The sequence below is a fragment of the Marmota monax genome, unplaced genomic scaffold (genome assembly GCF_021218885.2).
Source record: "Marmota monax isolate L192 unplaced genomic scaffold, Marmota_monax_Labrador192_F-V1.1 WCK01_AAM20220418_F8-fsc00015, whole genome shotgun sequence".
In the NCBI taxonomy this organism is placed as follows: Eukaryota; Metazoa; Chordata; class Mammalia; order Rodentia; family Sciuridae; genus Marmota; species Marmota monax.
This window is the reverse complement of record NW_026692194.1, coordinates 19,924,836-19,945,111: the sequence shown is the minus strand read 5'-3', so window position 1 is coordinate 19,945,111 and position 20,276 is coordinate 19,924,836. Positions and strand designations below refer to the sequence as shown.

General features: G+C 34.5%; 1 protein-coding gene across 12 annotated transcripts in view; it reads left to right on the top strand.

Annotated features, from left to right (window-relative positions):
- Window positions 1–20,276, top strand: part of Socs5 (suppressor of cytokine signaling 5) — a 56,053-nt gene that overhangs the window by 16,715 nt on the left and 19,062 nt on the right. For 2 of the 12 annotated variants that reach the window (XM_058573380.1, XM_058573382.1), the window contains exons 2-4: window positions 9,668–9,772; window positions 10,795–10,869; window positions 18,901–19,119. The exons of 3 other annotated variants lie outside the window; for them this stretch is intronic. The gene's annotated coding sequence lies outside the window, so the exon portion shown is untranslated. Of the gene's footprint in view, window positions 1–9,667; window positions 9,773–10,794; window positions 10,870–17,553; window positions 17,680–18,900; window positions 19,120–20,276 lie in introns of all 12 variants that reach the window. 7 more of the 12 variants (XM_046424804.2, XM_046424789.2, XM_058573395.1 and 4 more) reach the window with 5 other exon arrangements.

The following is a 20,276-nucleotide window of genomic DNA, read 5'->3' as shown; positions in this document are numbered from 1 at the left end:
ATTTAGTTGTACTTGCTTTTCTAATTTGGCATTTCTAAAACAACTGGATATTTCTTGTAAAACAAAGTATATGTCCAGATAACAATGTTATGTTAATAAGCTGTTTTTACTTATAACTGACAAATTTGTTAGTTTTTTGTTCTATGGTTAGTGTTTTTAAATTCATTATATTTGTAAATTATGATGTTGTAAGGGATCTGGTCCAATTCTCTGGGATTATAGAGATAGAACCAGAGTGAAATTAAGCCAGACAGCTGATACATCCTAGGGGGTCCTTGGGACTGTGAGGTGCCAGTGCAGTTGGGCCCAGGACAGGGAGGCCCTTGATGTAAGTGTTTATCTCTGGAGCAAACAAGGAGAACAGCCAACTATTCCTTTTGAGTGTCAGCATCTTTTCTTTCACATCTCTGTGAGAAGGTAGTATTGAATTTAAGTAGCAAGACTGCTGTCCCAAGGTGCAAACATCCTGAGTGAGTCCCTCCAGGATGGAGCTCCTGCCCGCCCCTCCTTTCTTGTTTAGTCAAATCCAAGTCAGAGATGAAATAACAAATGTCCTTTTTAGGTCAGGTGTCATGTCTACTGGGCACTGTAGAACATTTGAACTCATCCAAGAGTTTGTTAATGGCAGAGCTGGGACATGTCTCTGGACTTCAGTCTTATCCCAATTATCTCCCTGCTTCAGATGAATTTCTTTTCAGTTGGAAGAGATCTGTTTAAAAGAGACATCAATTTATTAAGAAATGTTTTGACATCTATTTAGATGCTATTTGCTAGTTGTACTGTATATTACTTTATTATATACAGTTTGGTATTTAATTATCTTACAGGTCTGTGTTACCTCCTTAGCTGAGTCTCTGAGGGCCAGTAGGCCAGTATCATTTTGGTTTCTCTTTTAGATGACCTTTAAGGCATGAAATATTTTAAACATTCAATAATTAACTTGTTGATTAGTGGGTAAATATTTCTGAACAGTTTTTTTTAATTTGTATCCAATTTCACATTTTAACATAATAGAAAACATAAATAGAGAAAGCCAGATTTGTTACTTAAGGCTCACATCTTTGGGAGATTTAAGATTAAGTTACATAGGCATTGTTGTTAATTCAAAGAACCTAGTGCTCCTACATTAAACTGACGTTTAACATGTTAAGAATTAGGGAAAGTTAGGGACAATATGATAGGTCACTTATTTAAATAAATGGTTTAGTGATCTCGTTGGTGTGTGTGTGTGTGTGTGTGTGTTTTAAATCACAATCTAAGAGGAGCTACTAACTTTTAACGTACTGATTTGCTGTGGGTTTATTTACTTAGGGAAAAAAGAAATATTCCATGCCTTCTTAGATTGGTTTGCAAAGTGGTGCAACTGTGGTCAGTTTTATTGATCCTAGTCAGCGTTCTTCAGAACTGCGTGTTTTGGGTGTCAAGAGGAATTAAGTGAATCCATCCTGGCAGGTGGCATCACTGGTAGAGGAGAGTTAAAGGAGCCAGGAAACTTTGTCCCCAAGAGTGATCTCTGAGGAATCTCAGCTGATTCTTTAGATAGGACTCTTAAGTATTGACCAACTTTGTCTTAAACTTCTGGCAGGAGTGTATACCCTGAGAACAGTCATACATAGACATTTAAAAGGAAAAACAATGGTTTATTTAAGTGGAACTTAAGATGTACACTTTAATGTCAGCCCTACCAAAAGTAAGTAAAGCTGGAGGCTATAAATGAGGGATTCTTGTGTGAGAGTGCCTAATAATAATGATCACAAGAGTCACAAATTTGTCCTGAGTTAATTTGAGTCTGATTTCATAAACTACAAATCTTCCTAACCTCCTATAGTGATGAACTTGATCTGTTTTTCACTGATTTTGAGTTACTGTTCTCAAGGTTTTCAGAGACTGGCTGAAATACTAATTGTTTTTATGCTAATTATTTACCAAAAAAGTAGTGCTTTGCTGTCTTTATTGTTGTCTTAACATGATCCCTGCCCGATGTGTGACTTGTCCAGTCACCTGCCATCTGTCACTGTTGGACCTCTGGATTCCTGTGATGTTGAATGCCCTTAACTGTCCACGCCCCACCGGATAGAGAACAAGGGTTTTGGATTACTTCCCCCAACATCTCCCCCTTTCAATGTGAAGCAGTTTGGAGATGTCATTGCCCATTTTTCTGTAGAAACGGATAGTGGGGAAATGTAATGGTAGTCCACTTTATGCTTTGAATATTCCCCTTGCTGCCCTGCCAGTGCAAATTGTTATTTTTTAAAATATTTTTTAGACGTTGATGGAGCTTTATTTTTATTTTATTCATTTATATGTGGTGCTGAGAGTTGAACCCAGTGCCTCACACTTGCTATGCAAGTGCTGTACCACTGAGCCACAACCCCAGCCTGCAAATTATTTTTAAAATGGACATTTCTTTCTCTTCTTCTCTCCCTGATCCTCCTTAATCTCTCCAGCCTTGCCTAATCTCAAGGGAAACAGGATTACCTTTCTTCCCCATCCTAGGCAGTTATCTGTCCCTGAGTACACACCTACCATAGGAAGGAAGTAATCCAGACTTTGGGGATGGTACCAGAAAATCTCAGAAATGACTGTCTCCCAGATTAACAAGTTAGTGAATTACAACTCCAACAGAGAACTCGTGGAATGTAGTTTTGAGTCACCTCTTTAAAAGCCCCCTGTTCCTGCTGATGAGCAGAATCACAGCCTTTGGCACAGGAGTCCCCTGTGTTTCTCCTTTGCTAGTAAAGCAATAAACCTTTTCCCTTTTTCTCAAAAAAAAAAAAAAAAAAAAAGGGAATTAGGTGAGAGAATTTATGGATAAATTAGTATGAATCTGAAACTGCTGTCAGAAAAAAAAGGACGTATTAATGATAATGAACAATATTTTTATTTCTATTCCAAGGACCCAATTAATATATAGTATGAATGTGAAATATTCATTAAAATTTATATTTGTGTATATCATGTTTGTATTGTCTCAAATTATCATTTATGTGCTGTCGTAAATATTTGGTTTTGATATTAAATGTTAATAACCTCTGCTATTGGTTGAGACATTGTATTAGTCAGCTTTCAGTTACTGTAACAAAATATCTGAGCTTGTCAACTTTAAAAGAGGAAAGGTTTATTTTGGCTACAGTTTTGGAGGTTTTAGTCCATATATGCCTATGGTAGCATATAGTTGTGGGGAGCCTGTTTGCTTCATGGCAGGGAACAAAACAAAGAAAGAGATCAGGTCCTTCAGTCTCTTTCAATGACAGGCCCTCACTGCTTTAAAACTCCCCACTAGGCCTCATATTCGATTAACACCAAATTAAGGACCAAGCCTCTTACCACATGGGTTTTTTTCAACCTAAGGTAGAAATTAGTTGTTTCTAAGTCTCAAATTACTTTTAAAAATTTTAGTGTACTGTGCTGCATCTTCATTCTCCCATTTTTCTGATGCACACATACTCAAAACATTTAATTTTAAGACTTAATTTGTAAGGAATTAGAAAGTCTAAGGTAATTTATGCTTATGTACTTTTAAAATTTAAAAATTAACATATAGCAAAATTGATTATTCAGTATATTGCTGTATAAATTTTAACTGGTACATAAATCCATAAAACCACCACCACAGTCAAGATAAAGAATCACTCTGTTACCCCAAAAAACTACCTGGTACTCTCTCGTACCACATTCCTAGCCCCTGGCTTTCCTGCTGTAACTCTGGATAACCACTGATTTCTTCTAAATTGAAGCACTCAGTATGTTTGTTACCTTTTAAGACTGACTGCTTTCACTTAGCATGACTTTGAAATTTATCCAGATTGTTGCTTATATGAATGATTAATTCTGTTTATCCTAATAGTATTCCATTGTATGGCTGTACTACATGTTGTCTGTTTACCTGTTGAAAGATATTTGAAATATTGCCAGTTTGGGGTGATTATGAATAGAACTGTTATAAGGATTTTTGTACAGGTTTTTGTGTGAACATAAGTTTTTATTTTTCTAGGATAAATATTAAGGGTTGGGATTGTTAAGTCATATGTTTGACATAAGAAATTGCAAATTGTTTCAAGAGTGACTGTCCCATTTTGTGTCCCCACTAGAACCTAGGAGCATTCTTGCTGCTCAGCATCTTTGCCAACATTTTAAGTATTTTTCAATTTTATGTGTTTTAAATTTATTTTGGCTTAATTAGGATTTCCCAAATTAGATGGCTAACAGTGTTAAACTGTTCACGCAGTCAGCTGCCTTTCATCTGTCCTGCTTGGTGAATGGACTCTATTCAAATTTTTTGCTCATTTTGTATTTTCTTGCTGTTGAGTCGTGAGCACTCTTTACATGTTCAGGGTACAAATTATGTGTCGAATATGCCATTTGTCAGTAGTTTCTCCCAGTTTGTAGCTTGTTCTTCTTTCTCTTGACAGTGTCTTTGACAGAACAAAAAATTTTTAATTTGATGAAATTGAATTTGTTTTTTTTTTCTTTTATGGATGGTATTTTTGTGTCATGCCTAAAAGTAATCTTCATAACTCTGTCGCGATGATTTTATCCATAGGTTCTAAAAGTTTTATAGGTTAACATTTTACATTTACATCTGTAATCTATTTGAAGTTAATTTCTATATGAGGTGTGAAGTTTATGTTGAGGTTCACGTTTTAAGTTTACATTGAAATTCACATGTTTTTGCATATGAGTGCTCAGGTTTTACAACACTTTATTTAAATATTATCCTTTCTCCATTGAATTGTCTTTGCACTTGTTTGAAAAATAATTGGCCATATTTTAGTGGGTCTCTTTCTTGACTATTTTGTTTCATTAATTTATGTGTCTGTCCCTTCCGCAATACTATACTGTCTTAATTGATGTCGCTTTTTAGTAAGTTTTAAAATCACATAGTGAAATTCTTTTAATTTTATTCAAAATTGTTTGACTATTCCAGTTTCTTTGTTTTAGCTTTTTAGAATTAGTTTGCATCTATGAGATATACCTGGGGTTAGGGGTTGATTGGAATCCTATTACATCTATAGATCAAATAGGAAAAATAGACATCTTTATGTTGAGTCTTCAAATCTTCAAATGTGATGTATATTTATTTACATCTTTGATTTCTTTTATAGTGTTGTAGTTTTCATCATACAGCTCTTTTAAATGTTTTGTTAGATTTATATCTTAGTATATCAGTTTTTTAGAGCCATTATAAATGGTATTTTAAAATTTCAGTTTCTAATTGTTCATTGTCAGTTTATAAAAATAGGATTGACTTTAGTATTTACCTGTATCCTAAACCTTGAAACCTTACTCAGTTCTCAGTGTTTTTTTGTTTTTGTTTTTGTTTTTGTTTTGGGGGGGGGGTGCTGGAGAGGTTCTCTGGGATTTCTACATAGACAAATATTTCTGTAAATGTAGCCACTTTTTTCTTTCAAATCTGTGTGCTTCCTCCCCATACACTTTTTCTCATTAGCTAGGATTTCAAATATAGTATTGAATACAAGTGACAGAAGTAAATATCATTGATTTGTTTGCAATTACAGAGGAAAGCATTCACTTTTTCATGAGTAAGTTTGAGGATAACTGTAGGAATGTCCTTCCTTCTACTTGATTTGGGATTATTTTACTCTTCGTTTCTTCTAGCTTTTTGAAGTGGACACTAACATAATAGTTTTGAGAATTTTTTTTGTGAATATAAGCATTTAATATATTAACTATAAACTTTTTCTGAGCATTGCTGAACTCCTTCAAATAAATGTTGACATTTTTTATTTTCTAATTGCCCTTGACACTTCCTTTTTGTCCTGTGTGGATTACTTAGAAGTTCATTCATTGTTTAATTTACAAATTTTTAGAGGTTTTTCTGTTATTGATTTCTAGGGTAGATTCACTATAGTCAGAGAACATATACTATGTTACTTTAGTTATTTTATTAAATTTGTTAAAATTTGTTTTATGACCTTAAAGATATGTTCATATTGGTGAATGTTTGGTGTACTTGAAAACAGAAAATACTTAGCTGCTGTTAGGTGGAATGTTCTGTAATTGTCAGTTAGATCCAGTTGGTTGTAGTGTTAAGTTTTATATTCTTGTTAATTTTTTTTTGTGTGTGTACTACATTTTTTGTTACTTAGATTACTGAGAGACAGAGACAGCATTGAATTCTCCAACTATCATTGTAGATGCCCCTGATTCTGAAGTTCTGTCAATTGTTTGTTAATACATTGAGGATTATGTTATTTGTAGTAAGTTGGCCCTTTATCATAATGTTTTGGGTCTTTTTTATGCCTGCTTATTTTCTTTGCTTTGAAATTTACTCTGATAAGAGCACAGCCACTCCAACTTTTTTTCTTATATTTATTTTTTAGTTATAGGAGGACACAATATCTTTATTTTATTTGGTGCTGAGGATTGAACCCAGTGTCTCATGCATGCCCAAGTGAGCACTCCAGCTCTGAACCACAACCTCAACCCTCAACTTACTTTTGATTAGATTTCTATGCAATGTTTTCCCCCCCATCCTTTCAGTTATAATCTACCTATTTCATCATATTTGACATGAATTTCTTGTAGGTAGAATAGAATCCGGTCATCCTTTTTAAAGAAAATCTAATCTTCAGTGTTTTGTTTTATTTCGTGTGTGGTGCTAGGAATTGAACCTAGGGCTTCGTGCATGCTAGCAATTGCTTTACTACTGAGCTATGCCCCCAGCCCTTTTTGTTTTTTGTTTTGGGACAGTGTCTCACTAAGTTGCTGAGGCAGGCCTTGAACTTGGAATTCTCTTGTTTAAGCTTCCCAAGTCACAGGGATTGTAGGTGTGCCCACTGCTCTGGCTTTATCTTGTTGTTTGTAGATCATTTAAATTTAATACATGTAGTCATATGTTTAATTTTTTTTTTGTTGTTTGCTTTCTTTCTTTCTTTTTCTGCTCATCTTTAATCTCCTTACTGCCTCCTTTTAGATTATTTCAAGTTTTTAATATTCCATTATTTTTTATCTGTTGTGGGTTTTTAAAAATTGTATCTCATCATAGTGTAAGAGTACCCATTAGTTTGTGTAGTTGCTCTAAGGGTCATATACATGTTTAGAATAAGTATTTTTCCATTTATGTGGGATGCAGAAATTTTAACACTGTATGTTTCTTTACCTCCTCTCTTAAGTATATTATCTTATTTATAACGTACACACATGGAAAGCCATATTAGACAATTATGTAGTTTTTGCTTATAACTGGCAAACATGTTTTGAATAATTTATTATATTACTAAGATGGCTACCTTTTTTTATTCTTTCTTCATTACTGATGTTTCAGTTTTCTCTTTATATCATTTTCCATTGTCCTTGAGTAATTGTTCTAGATCAGATCTGTTGGCAATAAATCCTTTTCGTTTTACCTTCACCTTAGAGTATTTTTATTTCATTTTCAATCCTAAAGGAAATTTTCATTGGGTATAGATATTTTAAATTGATAGTTCTTTTCTTGGAGCCCTTTAAAAATGTGCTATTTCCTTTTGAACTCCATGGTTTCCAGTGAGAAGTTTATAAGCAATTCATCACCCGCCCCCCCACACACACCCCCACCCCCCCGCCACTATTTGGACTATAGTGTGCCTGGGCATAGTTTTCTTCTGTTTGATTTTTCTGAGTTTCTAGGATCTTATATACCTGTGCTTTTACCAGGTTTGTTTTTTCAGTCACTCTTTGCTCAGATACTTTTCTCCATTGCATTCTTTTACTTTCTTTTCAGAGTACTGATTAGACCTTTTGATATCCCAAAGGTTCTTGGGGCTCTGTTCATTTTTTTTTCCCCAGACTAGATCATTTTCATCAGTCTGTCTTCAAGTTCACTGACTCTTTTGTCATATCAGCTGTACTTACTAAGCCTATCTAGTGATTAATTTTAGTTATTCTGTTTTTCAGTTCTAAAATTTCCATTTGTTTCTATAGAAGTCTCCCTTCTCCATGGTTTCAGTTACTCATGGTCAGCCATAGTCTGAAAATATTAACTTGAAAATTCCAGAAATAAACAATTCATAAATTTTAACTTGAGTTAAAACTGCGTAGTGTGATGGAATCTTGTGTTAATATTCATTCATTAATCAATTAATGAACGAATGACTAATTCATTCATTCATTAATTGACCCATGAACAAATTGGTCAATTAGACAAGTAGCTGTCTTTTATTGGATTGACTTATCAGTTTCTCAGTGCATGTGTATGGGATTTAGTACTACCACAATTTTGTGTATCACCTGCAATTCTTAGAATGTATCCCTTTAGATAAGGAGTGACTGCTGTGTTTCATAGCTTCTGTTTCTTTTCTGAAACATTCTGTTTGCTTCATGACTGTTGGCACAGTCTTTGGCCCTACCTCAAATCTACTAAATTAAATTCAGGGAATGGGGTCTAGTAATTTGTTTTGAAAAACCCTCTGATACCCTATACATACCGAATTTAAGAATTACTCCTCAATGTCGTATAACTTCACAAGCACTCAGTATGGCTTAATTTCTTAGCAAAACTTTAATAGAAGGTAAAATTGCTTTTTCACATTGTTTGAAACATGCTAGTATGCTCAAATCTAATTTATTGCCAAGATCACTAACACATAGATTGAAATTCACACTTTTCTTTATTACCCAAGACGTTAAATAAATTATAAACACCACAACTTAAAATTGTTGAATGTACATATATAAGGAAATTAAACTTTGATGTAGTTTTTGGCCAATAAATCACTTAGTCTCTGATCATTACAATGCTATAAAATGTCCTGTATGTTAAATTTCAGGATGTTAGTATTTTTTGTTCTAGATTTTAGGCTAACTTTCAGATTAAGATTGGGTTGAATATTTGGAAGATGGGTCTTATTCTATATAATTTCTTTTTTGCACAGAAGATTAATTTACATATGCTTATAAGGTATTTATGTAAATTTGCCATTCAGGACAAAAATGTCAGTCTTATCATAAGAGTCTGTTTTTTAATTAATCTATAAATCACATAGACCTTGAGGTGTATGTAGGTTAGTGGATTAGATTAGTAGGTATATGAGGATGTGTGGGTTGGTTATGATGCATTGTTTCTCTTGTTATAAACTTTGGGGTCAGAAACACTTGTTTTCAATTCCTAGATCTTTTACTGATGAGGGGATTGGGGAAATCAAATATTAATTTTACATTATAGAAATAGATTATAGATTATAGTCTATTAATGTTTGTGTTAGATTTCAAGTCCATTACCCCATGGTTTCTGCATTAGCAACAGACCTCCTGTCTGCTTAATACTAGTCAAGGAATAGCAGTGTTAAGGAAAAAAGGACTGCTGAATACTGAATGTTATTATATCTTACCCTAATTAATGTTATTGTATCTTACCCTAATTCACGTGTTGAAATCTAATCCCCAGTGTAGCTGTATTAGGAAGTAGAGCCTTTGGGAGGTGATTATGTCATGAGGATGGTACCTGCATAAGTGGGATTAGTGCCTTTATAAGAGGCCAGTGAGATGCGAGTTCTTTCACTATGTGATATTTCCATGAGAAAATGTCCATCTGTGGAATCAGAAAGCGGGCCTTCCCAGACACAAAATCTGCTGGTACTTTCATTTTAGACTTCCAGCCTCAAGACTGTGAAAAATAAATTTCTATTGTATACAGGCCACCCAGTTTTTGGTATTTTTGTTTTAACAGCTGTAGAAGACTAAGACAAGGGCCCTGCCCTCAAGAATCTTACTATCTATTGGAATAAACAGGAAAACAGTTTATTATGCAAAAGAAATTATTGCTATGATGAAGGTAAGTTCATGGTACTCTGGATGTGGCATGTTGGAACCAGGTCTGACCCACAGAGCTAAGCTGTTTGTAGTTTGAAATCAACTGGTGGTATATACACCACAGAAACCCACAAGTGTGCATATAGTCAGTTCTGCTATAATGGAACATTTGCATTCCTAAAAGTCACTAAATAAAAGGAAAACTGGGATTGAGACGTAACTTACACTTTTTTTTTTAAAAAAAAGCAACCTAATAAAAATGATAGCTTAGTTTTACATGTTAAAATGGTTAAGAAAAATGAGTATTACAGCAAATATGGTATTTCACATTGATAAAGACCTGAAGTTCGCTTGTGGAAGTAGACATGGGAAAATTGTGTCTTGTGGTTTCTGTGAAATGGTAGAAGGTTGTCAGAAATCGGATAGAAAGTTAACACCAGATGTGAACGGGTGTGACTGATAACACACAGGTGAACTGAGGTAGCTGGGAAGTGTTTGAGGTGTGTGTATGTGCTGTATATTCTTCTCAGTTGGGGGCAGTTTTCTGCATTAAACTAGTATTTAATGACACATGAGCAAATGGGATTTGTATTATTGTCATATTGTTCCCCAAAGTAACCTGCACATTGAAACAACTTGGAGTTTTCAAAACCAACATTGTAGCAGAACTGAGTGGTCAGCATCCAGCCCACTCTGAGACCTGTTTTATAACATGCCACTGAAAATGGCACTTGAAAAGACTTAAGGAATGAGTATGGTATTTTGTCAAGTATAGTAAATGTAGAAGGAGTGCATACCAGAGAACAACAGCATGTGGAAAGGCATACAGAAGAAAACCTATTGCATTCAGGAAACGTATGTGGTTAGAACTTGAAAGGAAGGAAAAAGAAACTCTGTTAATAAAACTTAATGATTAAGCAGGGGCCAAATTCACAATGACCAGATATCTAATTGAAAGAATGTACATTTTATCTCTGAAGGTGTAGAGACCAGGGAATTTTGAACAGGGAATTATATATTTTTTTTTTAATAATTATTTTTTAGGTGTAGATGGACACAACACAGTGCCTTTATTTTTATGTGATGCTGAGAATGGAACCCGGGTCCCGCCCATGCTAGGTGAGCGCTCTACCACTGGGCCACAATCCAAGCCCCGGGAATTATACTTTCTAATATGATTTATATGGCACTATCTGGTGACAGTAGGATGGTAGTTTGAAGAAGACCATTGGGATCTGAGAATCTAGGGAGCTCAGGAGGAACAAGTGTGTGTCTTCCATAGAGCTATAAACGCTTTACGGACAACTGTGTCCTTTCTTTGTTCCTAGTAATCATTATTATTGTAATTCTGTTCTTGATTTTAAGAGCTGGGGTCATGAGCAGATGGTAATGAGCAGGTGAATTTATAGCCAGCTTTACAATAGCTATTTTCACTATTAGCTTTATTCTTACAGTGTTTAAAAGTGGTGTGGTGAATCATTTGAAGAAGTTTTAACATCTTAAGGTGCATTCATTGAAAAATAATTATATGGGCCAAAGTTCTCTTTGCCCACTGAATCCCTTTGGCGGGGGCACTGGGAATTTAACCTGGGGGGGGGGGGACAATTTACCACTGAGCTACATCCCCAGCCCATTTTTTTTATTTTGAGACAGAGTCTCACTAAGTAGCTTGAGGCCTTGCTAAATTGCTGAGATTGGCCTTGAACTTACGGTCTTTCTGGTTCAGCTTCCCAAGCCATTAGAATTATAGGCATGCGCCACTGTGTCTGGCTAGATTCATACTTTTTCCCAAATTATAAGAAATGAAGAAATAAAAGGAGAAAACTCAAGGGTTAAAAAAAAGCTATTACTACATTCCTTCAAGTGAAAGTTATATTTAGATGCAGATGATTTGAGTAACAAGTCTAAATTAAGAAAGCCATATATCCCTTCCTTTAAAAAATTGTTTTCTCACTTTGTACCTTAGCAAGTGTTTTGATGTGTGTTACAGAGAGTAGGGCACTTATAATCTGGTTGAATATACCAAAAGCACACTAAATCCAATTGGAAATAGGCTTAAAACATAAAACCGTGCCTATTGCTTCTAGGTACTTAATTCACATGTCCCACAGTGTATTTAGGTTATAATTATTATACAACAAATATTTGTTAAAAGGCTAAAATGCAGTACTCAAATTTAGGGACAGTTAGAGCCAAAAAGTAATGGAAACATTGCAAGTTTTTTTAAAAGAATTTTTTGATCTTTGAGACTGAAGAGTGTAATTAATAGGTTATGGATTACAGAGGCTATATACTCAGAGTAATTTGACTCAATATTTCTTTGAGGCAATAGTTGCTGCTGTTTTTTTTTTATTTTCACAATTGGGCATTGATGGGATTTTTATTTTTAATGATAAAATTTAAAAGTTACAAAAATTACACATGATCATCTTAGAACAATAAAGTATTCTACTTGTTTAAATAAAAATTAAAGTTCCTCATATGCTTCAAGAGTGCTGATTTTTTTTTTTTTTTTAATTCCTTGCCTGCAACTCTTTGATAGGGATCAGGTCATCAAATACCAAGTTCCTACTATAGATAATGTTCACCTAAGACTTACTAACCTATGACAGCCATTTGTGAAAAGAAACCATGAATGTGGGCGTATAAAAATGAAATTTATTATCAGGAAGTGGTTATAGTTACACTGTAAATCATTTACCTCAGTTTACTTTAAAGGTAGATATTTCCAGTCCTTACTTAATCTTGACAGCTCCAAATTATACATATTTCCATATTCCTCTACCTTAATTTTCTCAGAAGTTATAATCTTTTCTTTTATGCCAGTATTTTTTCTAGTCCTTTGCATTTACTAAAACAGTATTGTACCTTTCTGTCATGAAGTTTTTTCTCTTTAACCCCTGTCCTCCATACATTCATTCATACTGCTTTATTTTCTGACTGATCTGTTTGGCTCTTCTAAAACATGCAGTGAATTATCTATGGAGTCATAATCACTTATAAGACAAAAGTCAAAGAATAAAAGCACTTTGATTAGCATAACATGTAAGATCCTTTAGTGTCTCTCTTCTCTGCCTTTCAGGTTGCTTTTTCTTTTACTGTACATCTGCTGTACGTCAGCCATTGGAACCCCTCTCTGCCTTTGGGAAAGGCAGGTCTTTTCCTGAGTCTGTGCTTTTGCAGTGTCTCTGTCTGAAATGCCCCTTTCCACCTGACAGATAATCATTCTTTAAAACCCAGCTCGAAATCCTCTTGTCTATAAAACCTGCCTGTTCCCTGTGGATGTTAGGTTTAGTTAGGTGTATGTTGCAAGTTATGAAAACTCCAAAATCCCAACAGGCTAAAGACAGCATTAACTTCTGAACTCTGAACGGTGGAAGTTCAGAGTTTATAATGTAAGGCTAAAATGACAACTCTGCTTCATGAAGTCATTTTTAGCTCATGGCTTCAGAATGTCTCAGATTTGACCTTAGGCCTCATAATTCAAAACTGGGTGTCTTTATTTTAAACAGCAGGGTACAGGAAGAAAAAAAGAAAGGAAGGAGGGAAGGGCCTATGCCAGAGGTCTCTTAAGAAAGCTTTCCTAACCAAAGGTCGAATATGCTGATACGTAGATGCTAACACACAATAAGGCGGGCAGGGAGACTGGAAGTTCATTGGATTAGACAAAGGGGAATGAAGGGAAGGGAGGAGGGATGCGAATAGGAGACAGTGGAATGAATTCGGCCTAACTTTCCTCTTTTCGTATATGAATACTGACCAGTGAAACTGCAGATCATGTTCAGCCACAAGAATGGGATCCTAATTAGAACATCAGTTATACTCCATGTGTGTGTATGTATAATATACGTCAAAATACATTCTACTGTCATGTATGTCTAAAAAGAACAAATTAAATAAAGAAAAAATGTTTTCCTAAAGCTTCCATCATATATATGTGCTTCATTTCACTGACCAGAACTTAGTCCATGGCTGCAAAGAAGGTTGGAGAAATGTAATCTTTATTCTGGGTAGCTTTGTGCCAGTTAATTATGTTATTATGGAAGAAAAGGAGAACAGGCATGGGGACAGCTTGCAGTCTGGCACATTCCCTCAACTAGAGGTAGTTGCTTTGTGCTTTGCATTCCCATGGCACTCTTAATTAATTCACACTTAAATTGTAATTTATTTCCCTTTTCTCCTGGATTGTATACTTCTCAGAGACTGTGTTTCATCTTGTTATCTCCAGCACCTTATATAAAGTTTACCACATGGTCCATGGCCCATGTTGAATTAATAAACATATTCAGGAAGAGTGCAGCAAAAATATCAGAGACACACACCAATAGCAATATTTAAATTCCAAAGTATTTAAATAAGCCATTGCTTATATAGACATTAGTGTCTACTTCTTATACTTAAATTTTGTTTTTCTTTTCTTCATTAAATGAAGAGAAGTAGATACTGCCAGTTGTAAAGGACTTGGCTTGTCCTTTTAAATATCTCAAGATGGATTGATCCATCTTGCTACTAACAAGCACCTGAAGTGTTCAGTGAAACCCAAATAATGGTCCATCCCTACACTAGACTATTATTTCTCTAATTATATGACCATTATCATTACTATAAGATATTATACCTTAGGACAATCTCTAGTCCATGATTATTGGACTATACCTTAGGAATAAGGTATTTTTAAAAGTTATTTTTAAAGAAAATAACTTTTTCTTTAAAAATCTGAATGTAAATTTTTATCCCTTTCTTAGGTACTTATAAGAAGCAGTATAAAACCATTCTTTGTCTTTTGAATCTTAAAGTACAGTTGTACAGATAAAATTGACTTGATCTGAATAAAAAAGAACAATTTGTAGTGTTAATTATAACAATTGTAGTGTTAATTGTAAATCCTTTTAGGGAAATCAACAGGTAGATATTAGAACTTGATGTAGATGTTAAAAATAGAATGGTGGAGGGCAGAGTGGAGAAGGTGCTTCAGAGTAAGGAGAATTAAGTTTGAATAAAATGGGGCCTAATAATAGATGGCAGTAAGCGAACAGCAGGCACAAGATACTGTAGCTGTTAAATGTTCAGAAAGGAGATAAGTCTGGCAGAGTTATGAGTCTGGGAAGATGGGAGAGACTAAGGTGTTTTAGAATGGAAAAATGTGACAAAATAAATCTAGACAATGTTACAGGTAGAGAGAAAAGGTACATTTGAGGAACATTTTGGAAAAAAAGCTATTGAATTAGGCAACATTAAATATGATGATGTTAAGGAAGAATAAAGTACTCCTAAATATTTTCTAGCAGTTCTGTAGAAACATGGTAATGACATCCCAGTTTGGGGAGAAATATTAAATTTTAAATAAGTAAATTTGATGTACATTGGAGAACATCCAAAGTGGGCCAGACTTTGAGGCTGTTAATGAACTAAAGAGTGTATTTAAAATGTGGACTAGAAGTGTTTCCCATCAACACCCACCTGTACTCAAGGAGGTAAAAATTGGTCCTAGAAAATACTTGGGGGAAGGTAAGAACATAGATTCTCATAGCTTCTGTATATAGGTAAAAATTCTTTAAAATCAAATAAAGATTTTTCTCCATTAGCTTCACTTCACTGAAGGAACTAGGTTAGTTAACTAGATGAAATGCATATCCAGGAAAGTGAAGTTTTTCTCATAAAATTAAATAAGGGAGCCACTTGCTTTATGTGGCTTAGTAAGGTGCAAAATGAACAAGAACTCAGATTCTTTAATAAAGAATAACATCTTAGAATTAATAGTTAATTGTAGCAGAATAATATGTCAAGGAGAAGTACATTCTTAAAAATACTCTTATTGAAAGTTATTGAATTAACTCTTACATAGTTTAATTTTACAACATTTAAAATAATTTACAATGTATAATTGAATGTTCTATATTTTCCTTTAGTGGAACCTTCAATTGGATTGTCTTTGCCACATATTTGTGGCTTTCTCAGAATGCCTCTTTGTGTAGATGGGAAAATATGTATAACCATATTGAAGTCAAGTAGAAAAAAAATTGGCACAATCATGTTTCCATGATTATTGGACTAGAGATTGTCCTAAGGTATAATATCTTATAGTAATGATAATGGTCATATAATTAGAGAAATAATAGTCTAGTGTAGGGATGGACCATTATTTGGGTTTCACTGAACACTTCAGGTGATTGTTAGTAGCACTTTGCTGTTGCCTATAACAAATATTGCTCTCTTTGCTCTGTCTTGTGTATGCTTTTTCCCCCTCTTTATTTTCCTTTTTATAATAAAATGTAAAATATATATTTCTGTGTATGTATATATACACACACATAGAAAACAGTGAATGTAAGATGAGCGGTTTTAAGGCGTATTTACTACCCAGATTAAGTAATAGAACATTGGGAGTATACCAAGAAGCTTGTTGTATTGCCCCTTCTCAGTTGAACACTACCTGTTGCCACTCCATTCCAGCCTTCAGAAGTAAGCATTTTTTAAAATATTTATTTTTTAGTTATAGGTGAACACAATATTTTTATTTTATGTGGTGCTGAGGCTCGAACCCAGTGCCTCACACATGCCAGGCAAGCGCTCTGCCTCTGAGGTACAACCCCAGCCTAGAAGTAAACATTTTTATAGTTTGGCAAAATCATTTTTTTCCTTGTCTGTAAAGGTTTACCATCTAATGTATCCCTAAATGATATAGTTTAATTTTGGTTTTATTTTTGTTTTTTTTTTGGTACTGGAGATTGAACTCAGGGTCACTTTACCACTGAGCTACATCTCTAGCCGGTTTTTGAGACAGGTTCTTGCTGAGTTGCTGAGGCTGGCCTTGAACTTATATGAATAGGTCACAATACATGTTTTCTTCATTGTATTTCATAATATTGAAACATTTAGCTGTGACTATTCTACTATATATTTCTTGGTACACATGGGCACCAGTGTTTACCCTCAGGAGTAGAATTGCTGTCATTAGAAAATTTCATATCCTCAAATTCACTGGATAATACCAAACTATTTTTCAAAGCAGTTATACTAATTTATATTCACCCCAACAGGATATGAGCATTCCTATTGTTTTACATTCTTGCTGTTGCAAAATTAAGTATTTTAGGCAGAAGAACTGTATCTTTGTGATTTTTATTAAGGAGTTCTTTATATTTTCTGAATGCTCATCCTTTAGTCTTCAACCATTTTTATTGAAAATGTTATTTCCTACTTTTGGGTTGTGGGGTTTTTTTGGTTTGTTTGTTTGTTTGTTTTTGTTGGTATCAGGAATTGAACCCAGGTGCACTTAACCACTGAGCTACATCCCCAGTCCTTTTTATTTTGAGACAGTGTCTCACTAGGTTGCTTAGGGCCTTACTAAGTTTCTGAGTCTGGCTTTGCTTCTTCTGCCCCAGCCTCTATGAGCCACTGGGAATACAGGGATGTGCCTGACCCTGTTTGGTGTTTTTGATGGACAAAAATTCTTAATTTTAATGTCATGTAATTTATTATTACAAATAATACTTTTTTTCCTGAAAAAACTTGCAGATCTTAGATTTATCCTAGATATTTCATACCATTGAGGCTATTGTAAATGATATATACTTTTACATTTCATTTTATTACAAACATATAGGAATAAAATACATGCTTTATATATTGATTAGAACCTGTTATCCTTTCTAAATTCTTATTAGTTCTTAAAATTTATTATCATTTTGGAGTTTGGAATATGTAACTATATCATGAGAATAATGATATTTTTGTTCTTGGCAAAATTATATGAGTCTATAGGGATAAAATTAATCAGTGTCTTTTGTTTTTTGTGTTAAGCTGGCTAGTATCTTCATCACAATGTGGATACGGGGCATCCTTATTTTAAGAAACACTTAAATCTCAGTGATCTCACTGTTTTATAAAGGATGTGGTGACATTTGTTTTTTAAAGACTCTTTATCAGGTTAGTTAAAGGTTATTTTTCACTATAGTTTGCCTAAAAGTTTTCATCACAAATGGATGTCATATCTTACCAAGTGCTTTTTCTATCTCTAATGAGATTATCCTATACTTTTATTCTTTATCATTGTGATAATTTTCATTAGTTGATTTTCTAATGTTAATCCAACCTTGCATTCTTAGGCTGTATCTAACTTGATCGTTTTTATGTATTGCTGGATTTTTTTAATGTTTTACTTAAAACATAACATGAAAGACTTGTATCTGTATTCATGAGAGATTATTCTGTATTCTTTCTTCTCATAGTGTACTCATTGGGCTTTGATATTAGGTTATGCTAGACTAATAATATGGGGAATATTTAGTAAAAGCTTTGTATATTGGAATCTTTTTTCTGAAATGATGATAGAATTAGCCAATAAAGAAATCTAGGCCTAGAGGTTTCTTTTGGGAAAAGAATTTGACTGCAGATACTTTTATTTGGTTCTTTTACATGTTTTCCATACTAATTTTTGTCAAGTTTGACTTTTATTTTATATGGTTGGTAAGCATTTTAGTGTTAATCTCTAAGCTTGGTCATTTTGATACCCACAATATCTGTGGATCTATCTGTTCCTGTGGATTCTTATTCTTACCCATGATGATTTGGTTTGTGTATGCAAGATTTGATTCTCTTGCTTATTTTTCTTAAAATTATGTGTGGGTATTCTTTGAGGCCTAGAATGAAGAATATATCTTCCTTTAGAGATGGTTTGTTTGCTTCTACTAAAATGTGTGTTCAAACCACTAGCCCAGGAATATTTTAAAAGAATTTCACATTTAAAGTTACCTGGGTTATAAACTCCCTGCAAACCCAGACTGCAAATCCTTGTTTCATCCTTTTTTCTCTTGATTGTCTTGGGGCTTAAACAACCTTCCCTGAAGTCTCTTAGGGGTAGCATTGGATTTCGGTTTAATTATAGTTTCCCCTCACGTGAAGTCATAGCCCTTTCGGATAACTAGTGTGGGGAAGGAGTTCTGTTATGGTTTGATTCTTAAGTGTCCTCTGAGAATTCATGGGTTGAAGACTTGGTCCCCAGTGCAGCCGTGTTTGGAGGTGGGGTCTTTGAGAGGTGACTGGACCATGAGGGCTCTGAACTCATGATCATGGATTAATCCATGATAAATTCATGGGTTTCAGGGAATGGACTTCCTTACAAAAGTGACCTCTGTCTTTGCTTCCTAGTTGCCATGAGGTGAGCAGCTATGCTCTGCCATGTGACCCTTATCGTGATGTTGCCTCATCATAGGCCTGTAATAATGGAGCCAGCCACACATGGATTGAAGTCTCTGAAACTGTGATCCAAAATAAATTCTCCAGCTTTTGAGAAATCTGTACCTTGACATTTTTTAATTTATCCTCTGAGGCTATTGAAAACAGACTTAATTTGAAATACATCTGCAGGTATGTACCAGGGCCAGTGTCTGGTGGAGTGGGGGCTGTTCCATGACCTCTCTGGGTTTCCACTTGTTAACATTCAGTTTGGCAGTTTCCCACTATCTTGTCAACTTCTTATTTTGAGGTATTTTTTATTTTTTGTATGGAGGATTTTTAGTTTTTTTTCAGCAGGAGGGTTGGTCTGTTGTTACCAGAAATAGTTTTTATTTTTCCATTTAATCTTTTATTAACCATTTCCCCCTTAGCACTGATGTTAATGACTTAGTTTTGTGAGCATTTATATATTGAACACCTAATATATACCAAGCATGGCACCAAAAAAAAAAAAAAGACTCTGCTTTCTTTACACTTAAATTGGAGTGGTTTCTGGATGTGGGAGTAGTTGTAGTACTAAGGATGGCATTTTTTAAATTGCTTCACAGAGTGTTAAGTGTCCTGTGAGATATTGATAAGGTTGCCATTGTCAAACAAGTTTGAGAAATAATGCCCAGGAGGATATTCTGTCTGAGACCTGAGGCATGAACTTGCTCAAACCGAAACCTTTTGAACTTGCTCAAACTGAAACCTTTATTTGTAGAATGCCTCTTAATATCCTATTGTATACCAGAATTCCAGGGGAAATAGTTTATGAAATGCTGAACTAGGACCACAGGCATCAAACATTTCTATATTACTACATGTTGTCACTAAGTAATTTCATTTGCTGCTGTTCTACAGTTATGTGAAAGGGGAATGCTTGCTGAGGAAGGAAGCCAGGTGTCTATACTCTGTCTTATCTTACTTGGCCATGGGTGGTTGGACTGGTGAGAATACCTAAATTAAAGATGGCAATCAAAAAATAAATAAATGAATAAAGATGGCAATCATAGTTTAGCCACCGGCCAACCGGGTAGACAAGCACAGAAAGTTTTGTCCATATGTCAATGAGCTTCACCAGTCTTGGTTCTCACAGGCCTTGTGATTGACCAAAATATAGCTCTTTCTTTTAATTTAAATTTTTAGCCGGATGTACTCAGGGTAGACAAGATGGAGTGGTGATTCCTATAAGTATATACAGAATGATATGTATCATAAAACTCACAAAAAGAAACAGCATAGGAGTTAAGCAGTAGAAGCAGAATTGGAAAAGTCAAGAGGAGGAGATAAGAGGGACCTCAGTCAGT